This window comes from Pan troglodytes, chromosome 7 (genome assembly GCF_028858775.2).
Source record: "Pan troglodytes isolate AG18354 chromosome 7, NHGRI_mPanTro3-v2.0_pri, whole genome shotgun sequence".
Taxonomy (NCBI): Eukaryota; Metazoa; Chordata; class Mammalia; order Primates; family Hominidae; genus Pan; species Pan troglodytes.
The window spans coordinates 92,876,424-92,892,474 of NC_072405.2; the positions used below are offsets into that span (position 1 = coordinate 92,876,424).

A 16,051-nucleotide genomic window follows, 5' to 3' on the forward strand; every position below is an offset into this window, starting at 1 on the left:
GAGCAAATTAACATATTCATCATCTCACATAGTTTCTCTGTTTTGGGTGCGTGTGGCAAGAATAGCTAAAACTCAGTCATTTAGCAGAGGTCCCTGATGCAGACTCTTCACTTCTTGGGAAATATTAAGTGTCCACCAATGCTATCCAACAGAATTTTCTTCACTGAGGGAAATGTTCTGTATCTGCTATTTAGTACAGTAGTCACATGTGGCTAATGATCACTTGAAATGTGACTACTGTGACTAAAAAATGGAATTTTAAATTTTATTTAATTTTAATCTATTTACATTTAAACAGCTACATATGGCCAGTGGCTACCAAATTGGAAATAGCAGGTATAAACCAATTGATTTCCACATTGTGCTGACATCATTTCCCTATTTGCTCATCCATATGAGCTAATTCACGTGCTAGATAGAGGTGGTGTATAACCAGTATGCTCTGTTCCTTTCCTGAGATAAAATTGGAACTAGCTTACATCTATATGCTGCTAGCATAGATCAACTTTGTAATGACAACACAAAGGGTTATAATGGGTTATAACCCTTTTAAATAGAAGCCTGCTCATCCCTGAACACAGCTTAGCCTCTGAGCTTGTGCAAACTTTCTGTATCATTAATATGTAAATCTTACCCTCAGTAGGTAAGCTCTTTCAAAACTGTGATCCACTTAGTATGTCCTTGTTTCCCTGTGAATAATCTTACCAGACAAGCACATTTTGCATTTTAATTTGCTGTGTGAGTTTAGTTTCTAGAAACTACTAAGCCATTTAATGTCAATATTTTTTATTAGTCAAAAAGAATGATTATGATTTCCAAAATAAAAATTGTCTAGCAAATACATATTGAAATGAATTTTGTAAACATATATTAAAACATTTTAAATACACTCAATATTAAATATATTTGAACTATATTATTTTTCATTTTGTATGTGCACCTAGACTATCTTAAATAAAATAGCTATCAGAAGAGGATGACAAGCTGTGCAATGTTAAAAAGCTGGAGTGTATTTAACACTACAAGGTTAGACACTATGGTGTTACACAGAAAGGAAAATAATTATGAATTGGAAACGTAAGGTTTTTATACCACTCATATATACGATTTTTTAAAGGCTTGTGGGACATGGTCCATGTGTAGTGGGAATTCTCAAATCCACCTGAAAAGCAGAATGCATGAAGATTTACAATAGATCATCCTTGGAATTACTTTGTCTCACTACCTGTTTTCTCATTAAAATGGTTGCCTTTAATATGATCTGCATAACTAGGCTGTAAAATGATGATTGAAGATAAAACTAGGAGCCTAATAGAATTTCCCACAAACTAGTTCTCCTCATTGACCCAATAGTTTTAAGTATTGTTTTAAGATGTTTTCTTTTTAAAAAACATACATGTGGAATGGCTATTATCAAGCTCATTAACATATCCTCTACCTCACATACTTACATTTTTGTGGTGAGAACATTTAAGATTTTTTTTCTTAGCATTTTCAAGTGATTTGAAACTATTTTTACTATATGTTTTAACATATTTTCTGAAAAAATTAGAGTCTTTAGAAGAGATATTCTAGAACATTTTACTTCACCATTTGTGGAAACTATGGATGAGTGGCAGCCATTGTTGGCAAGTAGAGAGACTAGTCATAGACAATTTATTTCAGCCAATTTCCAAGTTAATATAGGTGAAATTATGATAGGATTTAAGTCTTTGTAGAGAGTAAGTGGGAGAAGTAACCTTATATAATTGCAGAGAAACTATCAGGGCCAGTTACACTATCCCAGCAGAAATATTGCCCAAGTGATGTCCTGCAGAATGATGGCTTCCTATATATCATCAAGCTGAAGATGCCATTAACAATAAGATACACCATTATTTTCTTAAAAGGAAAAATGCTGTCAGTTCAACTGTGACATGCCTTCAATTGCAAAATATGGCCTGTGTTCAGAGCTGTTAAAATGTGATAAATATGTCCTTAAAATTACATGAAATGGGGTAATTTTTTTCACAGAGATTACTGTGGTGCAATATTTTTTGTAAATAATGCAGACTGATATCAGGAAAATCCTTCATTCTGTACAGGTCAGAACTCCAGTGAGGTTTCACTCCCTCTGGAGAGTGTTTCTAACTCCAACACTGATCGGAATTAGGTGCCTGTCCTGTGAGCTCCTACAACACCTGTACACGGCTCCACTGAAGCTTACCTCAACAGTCAGTTTATTGATTTTCTGTACCTACCACAGGATTTCCAAAGCCCTGAGGGCATATGATAACCTTTTAAAAAGTTGTACCATAGTGCCCAGCATGTGGTTGGTGCTGAATGACTCCCATGAAGGAACAAATGGATGGATAATACACAGAAGGGGTGCTCATGTAGTGACGTAGTAGCCACAATGCCAAATTAAGTTTTTCCTTTTAAACTCTTCCAAAGACTAACTTCCCACATCTGAATCATGTTTCAGAGACATTTTCAAGTTATCTTGAAAGCTATAAAATTTAGTGCCCTCTTGGATAATGTGATGCAGAACTAAAACCTGAAGGTAGTTACAGTGAACTAAAATAAAAAAATACATACAAGAAAAGTTGTGATTGTGTACTGATATGGTTATGCTTTGTGTCCCCACCCAAATTTCATCTTGAATTATAATCCCCATAATCCCCACGTGTCAAGGAAGAGACCTGGTGGAGGTAAATGGATTATGAGGCGGTTTTCTCCAGGCTGTTCTTGTGATAGTGAGTTCTCACAAGAACTGATGGTTTTATAAATGTTCGATAGTTCCTCTTGCATTCATTCTCCTTCCTCCCGCCTTGTGAAGAAGGTGCCTTGTCCCCTTCTTCTTCTGCCAGGATTGTAAGTTTCCTGAGGCCTCCCTAGCCGTGCTGAACTGTGAGTCAATTAAATATTTTTCCTTTATAAGTTACCCAGTCTTGAGCAGTTCATTATAGCAGTGTGAAAATTGACTTATGTATTAATAATTTATACATTTTGTTTTTGTGTGCCTGTGTAATGATCCACTTCCTTTCTCACTCACACTTCATATTAAGTGTAACTTAAAAATAAATAAGACATGTCTGTGTGTGTGTGTGAGTGTGTCTTTAACAAAATGAAAAGGAAATCATATTTCTTTCCAGAGAAATGGATGAGAATGCAGGGTGCAACATAGCATAACTGAGTAAAAGGAAATTTAAAAAGAAATTATAATATTAAAAATTATTGGGTAATAATAATTTTGACTAGGTCTAACAGGATAGTAGGACCTATAAGGTAAGGAAATAAGGATATTGGAAGCAGAAAATTACTGCTTTTCCCCTCTTAAAAGGTAATGATAACAGAAGACATATAGATAGATAGATAGATAGATAGATAGATAGAAATGAATCAATAATAAAAGATTGGACAAACATTCTTCTTATGCCTTGTGATGTAAAACTGAAGAAAATTGAGTCCTTTATATTTTGTCCATCACAACACTAACAGTTTGATTTTTTAGCTGCCTGATGTCCCTAATTTAGTCATGTCAATGAATGTTCTACTAGGGTACTCAGCAAAGTTTTGCCATCCTTAGTTGCATAATTTGGATATGGTCAACCAGTGCTTCATACCAAGATAGCTAATTGTGTGTGGTAATATAGTGCTCACTCCTCTCTTTAAAATTTTGTATTACTAAGTTATGAGATTAATGCTGCTACAGTTGTAAACAATTATGGGATCTTAAGTTCTTTAAGACTACATAAAGGTATTTGTACTATTTTTATATATTCAATCACTTGCTTTGTCATATATGTAAGTATATATTTTTGAATAGTTTTGCTTGACATAACATGCATGAATTTGCTGTGAATTAAAGGCCAGTCCTTATATACATGGTGAAATATGGTATATTTCTGTCCCTGGTAAACCCACAACTGGGAAGCAGATAATATTCTTGTCCAGTAACACTAACTTTTGGGAAACATAGTTTGTCCTAGAAATGATTGACATAGGGCTCATGGTTTTAAATACTTTTATTGAAGATTATGGTAAATGATAATAAAGAATCAAGAAAAAACATAACCAATTTCCAAATGTCTTCCTGATTTTTACATCAGAACATAATTTTTATGTACATATAATAACCATTTGAAACAACTTTTGAATTAGCCAATATTTTATTTCCCCCAGGTGATGAAAGTAGACACTTTTATGAGTTTTTTTTGCAGTGAGTTTCATGCAATTAAGTCAAACAAGAACAATTTTTGTAAACCACAGACTGGAAAAATTAAATGGAAGTAGTACATAAATGATTAAGAGTGCATTATTACCATAAGTAAAATTGTTCATTTCCTTTCGTTAAAATTTTTATCATATATATTTACTTTATTAATATAAACTATACTATCTTAGTAAACCTCACCAAACTATAAATCATTAAAAAATTTTTACCAATATATTTATATCATGTAGTATTAGAATGTGTCTTGCTGAACACTTTATAGGAACACTATTTTCAACACATTCAGGTGAGGTAAGATATATTTTTCTTGTATTTCCTCCTAATGATATGGTTGACTGTAAAAGAACAATAATTACTATTGTCTCAAAGTAAATAGGCTTTGAGACTCATTAACCACCTTAGTTTTGCTTCAGCTATTAATCTGAGAAGGCATTTATTACTTTGCATATTACAGTCCGATAGAGAATATCAGTTAATTAATTCCAGTGGGAGATTTTGGTATCATCATAAACAACATTTTAAAAAATAAGCTAATCTTATAGGAAAATGGAAAGCGGGTGTGTGTGTGTGTGTGTATGTGTGTGTGTGCGTGTGCATGCAAAGAGAAAGAACTGCAAGTAATACTGTTTTCACATTCATGGAAGAGACAAGTAGTTATAGCTCAGAAATTCACAGAACTGGAGGTGACAGGATACACTTTGATAGGAAGTCAGCATATCAGCATAGTATGACAATTAACTGTGTAAGCTCTGGGGAAATCTTGGGTTCAGATACTTGCTTTATTGATTATTAGCTGTTAGACCTTATGCAAATTACTTCTCTTTTCTAAATCTGGGGTTTGTCAACATAAATTGGAATAAAAATAGTACCCCAAAAAGAGTGTTTAAAAAATTAAGGTACTGTATGTCAAATATTCACAGTAATGCTAAATAAATCTTGGCTGTTATTATTAGATACTAGGAGTCCACGTGATATAAATGTCTTCTTCCCAATCATATCATGACACATAGGGAAATCTAAAATTAAATTGAGAAAAACTTAATATCTCTTATGTTTCAGTATCCCTATACTTGGATGTAGGTTCACTGGAATAAAAATGGAATGGAAATATCTATTCTGTATTCTTGGAATTCTGGTGTGGTCTGTCTTTCTAGAGTCTGCTAGTCTAATTTTTTAACACAAAGCAGACAGTTGCTGTGTTTTATGCATAATCTTAAGTATTTATTTTTGTGTAATTATAATTTATTTTAAATATCTATCTTTGTGTTTAGGCTTAGTATGACTGTTGTAAATATTTTGAGGTAGATGGATACTGTGCCTATGATATTGGGCAAGTAAAATTAGCATGCTTAATCACCTATATCATGGCTGCATTAATATCAGCTCCTTCATGAGCTGATATTAATTTCCAAAATAGTGCATTGTGAAAGATGAGTGGTATGCAGAGGTAAATTACTATTATGCTTGCAATAATTAAAGAAAATAAATTAAAAATTGATTGCAAGTGTAAGTTGAAATTAATCCATATAGACTAATAGTTTATCCATATAAACCAATTTATTGAACCAATTATTTATTGAACACCTGTCACGTTCAATTTTCTATGTTACATCTATGCTGTGTTAACACACTAATTTTATTTATGTAGAAATACATATTTAGCAACTGGAGATACAGACACAAACCAGATATAGTTTTGAGCCTGAATTAGATTTCAAAATGGTGGATGCCATAACAGAAGTACAACAGTGAGTCATGGAAGCCCAGAAATGGATCTACCTGATCACAGACTTCTAGGAGGGTTTTCTTAAGGCTCTGATGATTAAATTAGAGTGGAGAATATGCAGAATACTTTATCCCACCTTGGGAGATGAGGAAAAGACGGCACATGACTGCCTGTACCATTGAAATTTATAAGTAACACTATTCTATGGGATTAGGCAAACCTCACTGAAAGGGTGTATTAAGTCACTTTGGCCAATAGTAATCTGGTTCTTGCTGCATGCAAAGACCTTAAGGATTTGTGTACCATTGAGAACTAACCTCAGCTTCTTATGTAACAAGCAGAGGTGAAGGAGTGGGGGAAAAATGCTATAAGAAGATCGAGTCTTTGGTTATGAGATGAGAGTGGTGTGATTGGTCTTGACAAATATACTCTGTTCAAATAAATTCTGAAAAGTAGCCTTGTAGGAATCCAAGTACCAGAGGAGCTGTTATTGTAGTGCTACTGCCTGCCACATCCATCTTAGATAGTTTCTCCATTTAGAGAATATGGTGTCTTCAGAATTTAAGTGGGAATTTGGGGGCCAGGTAGAGGAAATGAGTCTTCTTATCTTGCTTCCCTTTCTCTCTCCCTTTGCCCTGCCTTTCCTTTCCTTTCCTTTCTTTCCATCCTCCCTTCCCTTCCCTTCCCTTCCATTCCTCCCTTCCCTTCCCTTCCCTTCCCTTCCCTTCCCTTCCCTTCCCTTCCTTCTTTCCTTCATGTCTCTTTTTAAATGTCTAGAATTTAATATTGAATGCTATTTGGGTGAATGGGTTATATTGGGAGGGTCTTAATAGGCTCTTTTGTCTCCAACTCATCTGACTAGTTCAGACTGATCACCTGGCATGATATGTAAGTCAAATAAAAGCATTTGCCTTTTTGGTGGTACTTAGGGATGACAGGGAACGATGGGCAAGGACCATGGTAGAAGTTTGGAATATTCACTATAAGAAAAGGGAGATGTAGGTGAGCAATGATATGCAGAAAGAATGCCAAATAGCAGGGTGTTGCACCATGAACCCTGATTGACCCATGAATTGGTTATTGCCTTAATCTACACAATGCAGCATTTTCTCTAGCAGCTCTCAGAACAGAGTATTTGGTTGGAAGGAAGTTTGAGATTCCAGGGTGTAATCATGGGATTCTGCGGTTCTAAAGTTGAATGATTTTAAGCTGCACAGATGCTGCAACATCTTGTCCTGTACAACTTTTTAAGTTTTGTGGGAAGTGGCACATAGTAAGTGATCAGTAAATATTTCTGAATGAGTAAATGAATGTGTGAAGATCATTAAAGTCAACATGATCAAGAAAATGTGAGACCAGAGTGTTATGAATTAAATTATTCCAATATGTCAATAGAAGTTGAGATGAAAAGGAATCAGGTACCCAACACTCAGGCATTACTTAGATATCCCAAATCCTTATGGCCAGTAGCTTACTGGATATCTTCACTTGAGTATGTGTAGGTATCTTAAGTTTACCCTAACTTAGTTAGAAATTCTGATTCTCATCTTTTCCAATCCTTCTGTTTCTCTAATACCACCCTTATACATAGATAAAAATGGTCCCTACCGTTGGCACTGTGCTTACTGTGACTTCTTTCAGCTATGGCTCACTTTTTGGGGCAAAATGGTCATATGCTCACTGCAAGGCAGTATTTTCATCCACATCAGAACCAAGCTCTAAGTATCCTGAGTCTAAGAGTTACTTTCCCAAATGGCCCATTTTCCACTTTTGGCTCTGTACAGCTCTCAACCCCAGGTTCATTCTCAAAAAGGTGGATGGTGTCACTAGTGTGCATACCTTGAGGCTCACTAAGTGAATATTTGCACCGGTGGGAGACTGGACAGAACTGGATATTTAAATTGGAGTGTCCAAATGAATGTGAGTGAGGGTACTGGCTGAGAAGGATATAGCAAGGTATGAAAAATAAAGGGTTTAGGCTGGGGGCCAAGGGCCAGTGTTCTCTGTGCACAGAGAACACAGAGAATTTTTCCTGCACAAAATTCCAAGGAATTTGAAAATTATATATTTAAGCTAAGTATAAAGTTTATTACCAGGTGTTTTTATGAATGTAGAATGATACAACATATTATTTAATGGATTATTAACTTCATTATTACTTTTTTTTTTTTTTTTTTTGACACAAAGTTGCACTCTGTTACCCAGGCTGAAATGCAGTGGCATGATCTCGGCTCACCACAACCTCTACCTCCTGGGTTCAAGCAATTCTCCTGCCTCAGCCTCCTGAGTAGCTGGGACTACAGGCGTGTGCCACCAACCCCAGCTAATTTTTGTATTTTCAGTAGAGACAGGGTTTCACCATATTGGCCAGGCTGGTCTCGAACTTCTGACCTCGTGCTCTGCCTGCCTTGGCCTCCCAAAGGGCTGGGATTACAGGCATGAGCCACTGCACCCGGCCACTTCATTAATACTTTTAAAACACTTAAGCACATGTTGAACTTCATTTGGAACCAAGCCTTGGGACCCATAGATATTATGGATGAGTCTACCTTCCTCTAAACTTTGCTGTCTCAGTTGATGACATCACCATCCATCCAGTTGCTCAAGATAGATAGTTAGAAGTTATCCTTAATTCTTCTCTTTGCCTTGCTCTTATTTTCTGATACAGCAGCCTTAAGATTCTGGTATAAAATGTGTGTTGAAATTTTATGTATTTCTTCCTATATCCATTGCCACCACCCTAGGCCAAGTCATGTCATTTCTAGCTTAGATTTGTTGAAATAGTCTCCTTAGCTGGACTTTCATGTTTACAAGCTCTAATCCATTCTCTACATAGCACTTAGAAGTCATCCTTCCAAAATGCAAATCAGATCATGTCACAAGCTGGCTTAGTCCTTCAGCAGATTTTCATTACCCTTAGAACAATATCCAGATTCTTTGCAGTGGCTTACAAGGCCCTGGCTGACTTGGCTCCTGCTTATCTCTCCAACCTTGTCTTGTTTCCTCTTGATGATTACATTTCAGTCACACAGTCTTTCTCGGTTTTCAAAAAAAGCTTTATTTGTGCCCAGAATATTGGCTATTTCTCTCTCTGCATGAAATTTCTTTCCTCAGCTCTTTTCATTACTGGTTTTGTCACCTTTTTGATGTCTGAGATTTTATTCCATCTACTAACAGAAGCTTTATTTGGCCTCAAACTTGTGTGACTGCCCCCACTCCTGATTTCCACCTTCACGGTGTCCTCTTTATTTCCTGTGTTACACTTAGCACAGTCTCGAATGTGTGTGCTTGTTTATATGACTGCTCATCTAGAATGAGTACTGCAGGAAGACAGAAACCATGTATCTCTTTATTTCTATTGTATTATTATCACTCAGACCCATGCCTGACACATTTGTAGAACCAATATGCTTTGTGATGAATGAATGACTGAGAAGAAATGAGAAGTAGGTTATTTAGTGAGTTGAATAGGAGTGGAGCAGCTGATCATTATGGGTAGAGCAGGAGTTCCCAATCCCTGGCTGTGGACCAGCAATGGTCTGTGGCCTGTTAGGAACCAGGCCACACAGCAGGGGGTGAGCTGCCAGCTAGGGAACTTTACTGCCTTAGCTCCATCTCCTGTCAGATCAGCAGTGGCATTAGATTCTCATAGGAGCGTGAACCCTATTGTCAACTGTGCATGCAACGGATCTAGGTTGCATGCTTCTTATGAGAATCTAATGCCTGATGATCTGAGGTGGAACAGTTTCATCCTGAAACCATCCCCATCTATACCCCACTAATCCCCTCCCTGCCATCCATGGAAAAATTGTCTTTCACAAAATTGGTCCCTGGTGCCAAAAAGGCTGGAGATCGCTGGTGTAGAGTATATCAAAACTATGTATTTCTTTTTTGGTTGTTTGTTTTTGTTTTGTTTTGTTTTTTGAAATGGAGCTTTACTCTTGTTGCCCAGGCTGGAGGGCAGTGGTGCAATCTCAGCTCATCGCAACTTCCGCCTCCTGGATTCGAGTGATTCTCCTGCCTCTGAGTGATTCTCCTGCCTTAGCCTCCCGAGTAGCTGGGATTACAGTGTATATACATATATGAAATAAATGGTGGCTGGGAAGCAATATGACTTAAAAGGGAGATAATTTACATCTACATCTACTACCCTTTCAATTGTACTTAGCTGAAGACTTCTTTAGAAAAGTTCAAATTTTTTTTGAAAAGCAGTATTAGAGTGTGTTTGAAAAATAGAGTTTATCATTGAAGTTAAGTTCTAATTTCTCTATACAGTGTTTAAGAACAATTTTCAAAATTAAAAATCCAGTTGGATTGTGACCAAGATTTAGTGACCTCCTTCCAGGACAGGATTTTTGGAGTGTGGATCACATTGCAATATGTTGCTATCAATATCTGTTAGTTGATCTCAGCTGATGTGTTATTAGTGAATTAATGGAGTGGACTAGAGTACCTTGCACGATAGGTTAGGTATTGTTTCATGGAATTTGATTCAGTTGTGTGTATGTACATGTTTATATTTTTGTCTGTGGTAGGCTTCCAGAAAAAATTGTATTTCTTTTTTTTTTTTTTTTGAGGCAGAGTCTCACTCTGTGGCCTAGACTGGAGTGAAATGGCATGGTTTCATCTCACTGAAACCTCCATCTCCTGGGTTCAAATGATTTTCCTGCCTCAGCCTCCTGAGTAGCTGGAACTACAGGTGCAGCCACCACACCTGGGTAATTTTTGTATTTTTAGTAGAGACGGGGTTTCACCATGTTGGCCACACTGGTCTTGAACTCCTGACCTCATGATCCACCCGCCTCAGTCTCTCAAAGTGCTGGGATTATAGGCGTGAGCCACCACGTCTGGCACAAAAAAAATGTATTTCTTAAAAAGGCTCTAATAAAAAACATTTGAAAGCCACTGTTCTAGGTGATAATGATTGTAAGATCTTTGTGTATAGTTCTTGCTAGCTCAGTCTTATTAATAGTTTCATTGAGAGAGAATTCAACAGGTATTTGTTTGTAAGTACTAACAAAAAATTGTACATTCAATACTTATCAAACAAAAGTTACATGATCTTATTCTTCCACTATTAAATTTTTATTTTATTTTTAAATTTTGATTTTTTGGCATTTCACCTGTGAGTCTTTTTGTCTTATTAGAGTCACACTATGTGATGGTATTTTTTCTTTATCCACAATCTCCCCTGACTCCCCTGTTACTATTATGGAATAATGTAAAGTTAAGAATTAATTATGATTACAGTAGTTATGGGTAATTAGGTACTATGAATCAAATCTTAGAAATCACTTTCATTATTGTAATAGTGCCTCAGAAGACAATTTTTCCTCTTTGACTTTTTAAATTGTTAATACTATCATAAATGGCATTTATGTATTCATTTACCAAATATTGATCAAAAACTACTTTGTGTCTATCATCAGAATTTAAAAGACACCTTCCTAGACCATAGAGAAGGCTTACTGACATGGCACATACAGAATGGTAAACAGATAGCTACATTACACAATGAGATAAGTGCTTCAATAACAATATAGAGCTGTAAGGGAGTGAATTGAAGAGATACTCCCCTATTCTTAAATGTTCAGTGAAATTCCTTTGTCCCAAAGTGCTAGTTAAATGAAGACATAAAGAATAGTCTAGCAAAAAAAAAAAAAATGTGATTGTGGTAGTTAATGTTCTAGTCAGAGAAAATAGCATAGTATGGGAGATGAGGGTGGAGGAGGGCTATGAAATAGAGTCGCAAGAATAAGCCAAGTTAAATAATTTAAGCTCCATCCTGGGTATATAGACTTTCAAGTGTGTGAGAGAGCACATACAAAATTACTACCATAGAAGAATTTTGATGGCACTTTTAATTCAAGTACACTTGACCATAGGTATCTGAGGTAGTACTAGATTCTTGAAAAGAGAGCTAATCCAAGACATAAAGGGTATCAACTGATAAAAATCCTGCAACTTTTGTATGCAGTTGGAAATGGTAAGAATACCAGCATTTAGAAGAGAATCTCCAAAATTGGCAGACAGAGGAAAACACTTCTATATGTCTTAGGATAGTAGGGAAGAGTGCATCATTTGCTATATAAATGGAAATGTTCATCTAAGCTGCATTTTGTATGCACACTCTGTATTGGTCTGGTCTCATAATGCTATGAAGAAATACCTGAGTCTGGGTAATTCATAAAGAATAGAGGTTTAATTAACTCACAGATCTGCATGGCTTGGGAGGCCTCAGGACACCTACAGTCATGGCAGAAGGCACCTATTCACAGGGTGGCAGGAGAGATAATGAGTGCTGAGTGAAGGGGGAAGCCCCTTGTAAAACCATCAGATCTCCGGAAAGCTCACTCACTATCATGGGAACAGTATGGTGGAAACTGTCCCCATGATACAATTATCTCCACTTGGTCCCACCCTTGACACATGGGTATTATTACAATTCAAGGTGAGATTTGGGTGGGGACAGAGAGCCAAACCATATCACATCCCCACATTCAAGATGCTTGTAAGGACTTCTGCACCATTGCCATACTCAGGCTCCAGCTCTTTATGGAATTTCATCTCTGGCTATTCATTCATCCATTCATTCATACATGCATACATACCTAAATGCATTTAGTCAATTAATCAATCAGCCATTTTGGGGGCCGAAATTTATAAGGCAAGTAATACTTTTAGTTTCTTTGATAGACACCATGATCAGAAACATAGTCTCTTTCTTAAAGGGAAAATAGGAAGTCTTCTGAGTCATAACAGATGCCTGCATAAATTTCTCTGAGTCTTCATGAGAAACACAAGCAAGATTTCACAGAGGCTGTGGAATTTGAACTGAGTCTTGAGAAATAAGCAATATCTGAAAATGTAGAATGCAAAATAAAGGATAAGCAAGTGCTAATGCCCAGAGGGTAATACATATTAAATAACCAATAACCAATTGCTACTTGTGTTTCTTATACTAGAAGACAACTTGGAACTATTTATCCCAAATATTAATTTCCAATCTGGGGTCCTGAGACAGTAACTTCAAAACAGTCGACATTAACTTCCAGTCCTTTTTTTCATTCCAGCCTATAATAATAATTTGTGTAGCTGCCCACATCTCTCACTAAATGTTAAGATAACTCTGGTTTAAAATATAAATAATTGGAGAATAATTAGATATTTTGAGATTAAGAAAGAGGATGGAACTTACAGAGGAAAGATAAATTATAGTTAGAAGTAACCTTGAGGTACTTTTTGCCCAATTTCTCATTTTACATATGAAAATATAAATTATGTAACATCCCAAGGTTGGGCACAATTGTAGTGGCAGAGCTGAGACTGGAAATCACAGTTCCTGACTTGCAGTGATTTTCTCCCCATGATAAATCTGATTTTGAAATATAGGATAAGAAGATTGCTTGTAGAATTAAAACCTGAGAACTTGAGTGTAATATAAGTGAAATAGAAAATTGCTAAAATAATATTTACACATAATTTTACTTGGATATCACTCCTAATTAGTTTGAGAAGTAGGTAGGACATAAATAACAAATAAATGAAGTAATGTATACTCAAATAAACAAAGCTTAATCTAATATAGTCCTCATATATAGGGTTAATTGTTGAAAATCCACTAGTGCCAATAGACTGTATATAAATATAGAAATAGCTTCAAATTCCTGATTTCTAAAAATATATATGTGTTATTTCACAAAAATTATTTTATGGTAGCTAATATAATTAAGGAAATGTGTATTTCATTCCATAAGTTAAATATTTTATGAAATTCTCAAAACAATGTATACATGGAGAGTTGCAACCAACCCTAGAAATAAATATTAATAAATATTGCAGGAGAATTTTTGAAGATGATACAAATTTATTCAGTTAATATGGATGACAAAAATAAAATAACACGATTAAACAGAACTTTCTGGAAATTTAATATACTAATGAATATTATAAATATCCTGTGAATAATGTGAACAAGAGCAAATTTTGGTATTTAAAACCCTATTTATTTACATTAGTTAAAATATGAATTAGTTGTATAATAACTTACTCTCTAGTTATTCTCCTTAGAATTCTTACAAATCCTGAAGAAATGGAGCTTTAAGTTTTTCGACTTTCATACCAATATAGTTACTACTATGGACACTACTTGTTACTACTATTTACTACTAATGGCTCTCATTTTTGAGCACATTTTTATGCCAAGCACTGTGCTAAGTCCTTTCTCTACATTTTCTCACTTAATTCTAATAATATTCGTGCAAGTTTGTTATTATCACCCACATTTTACAGATGAGGAAACAGCGTCTCATGGGGAATAAGGAAATGACTCAAGTCAAGCAATCATTAAATAGTGCAGTTGGTACTTAGGCCCAGGCCTCTCTGATTCCAAAGCCCATGCTCTTGACTTCCATGCTACACCACCTCTGTTCAGTTGCCACATATGTACGGAGCCTCTAGACACTAACACTCTTTTAGATATTAGGGATGCCAAGAACAAAAGAACAGCTTCAGCCTTTCCAGACTTTCTCCGGAAGAGAAGACATTTAACTAAACAATTGCAATGGAATCTTACAGTTGCTGTGGCAGTAAGGCATAAGAACATAGCTCATCAAAGAAGTCGTATCCTTTCTACTTACAAATTCCAAGGAAAGGCTTTTTATAAGAAGTGATGCTTGAGCTGAGACTAGAAGATAAAGAAATGTTGGATGGATGAGAGAATGAATAGTTGTCCAGATTTGAGAAAAGACTAAGAACCATGACATGGCATGGGGAAAAGTATAGTTTTCAAATTGACTGAAGTGAGAAATACAGCTAGAGAAAAAGGCACATGTATTAGCAAATATTGTATGACTTTTATTCACATTAATCACATATAAGAAAGGTTACAATATATTCCATAGTTATTGAGATACTGTACTCAATATAGTACTGAAAAGTACTGAAAAAATGGCCATATTTGTTCTCTGTGTTCACTCTGAACATAAAGAGCAATGCCATGAAAGGGGCCACACTGGGAAGAAGAAAACCAGTAAGGAGAATGTAAACATGACTCCCGGTGAGGGCTGGAGGGCCTTTTTAAAGATTTTACTTTTTCTGTTTTTAAAACATATTTCTTGGGTTAGATGAATCTAAGAAAATATATACAGTTCTGTTTATTTCTTACATACTTTAAGTTACATGTTTACATCTGCAAATATCTCTGTAGTTGTTGGGTTATCATTGTCCATCAAACTCTTTCAAAGTAGTCATTACATCCTTTTCAAGTACACATCTATTGAATAGTTACCATATACCAGGCCCTGTCCATGAGAAGATAGTTAAATATCTAGGATTCTGGGTAAGACTGCTCTTCCTGTTCAGAAAAGTTCAGTACAGATCAGGAAACTGAGAAACAAATATAGCAATGTGGGATTTGTCAAAGATATCTGATATATAGGTATTTAATAAATAATAAAGGTGACATTTAGGATCATCATGGAAAAGGCAGATTATTCCAAAAAAAGGCTGTAATAAAGCCAGCTAATCATTTGGGGGAAAAAAGGTCTGGTCAGTACTCCACTCTACACCAATATAAATTTCGGATGAATGGGAGATTTAATCATGAAAACTGAAAATAACCCAAAATTTGGGTGACTTACCAACCCAAAATTGGACAGACTTAGAATATGGAGGGATTTTCAGTAAATGATACCAAAGACAGAAATCCATAAAGAAAAGACAAATTTGACTATATAAAAACTTCCAACTTCTCTGCTGTGAAATAACATATACATGGTGAAAGAAAAATAACTGTGAAAGTTGTGTTCAACACAAGTGAGAGATGAAAGGTTACTATACACAATAGAATATTAAAATGTATTCAGACTTACTAATAATCTAAAAAGTACAAATAAAATGATAATGAGATATCATTTTAGCCTATCCAATTCAAAACTATTTTTTAAAAGTAAAGGATACAAAATTTCAATTAGATAGGAGGAAGAAGCTAAAGAGACCTATTGTATAACATGGTGATTATAGTTTATAACAATATGTTATATTCTTAAAAAATGCAGACAGTGGGCATTAAGTGTTCTCACCACAAAAATGGTAACTACCTGAGGTAA

At 35.4% G+C, this 16,051-nt stretch overlaps 1 protein-coding gene across 26 annotated transcripts in view; it reads left to right on the plus strand.

The window, feature by feature from the left end:
* RALYL (RALY RNA binding protein like) overlaps window positions 1-16,051 on the plus strand; it is a 730,553-nt gene that overhangs the window by 33,697 nt on the left and 680,805 nt on the right. The gene's annotated exons all lie outside the window — the stretch shown is intronic.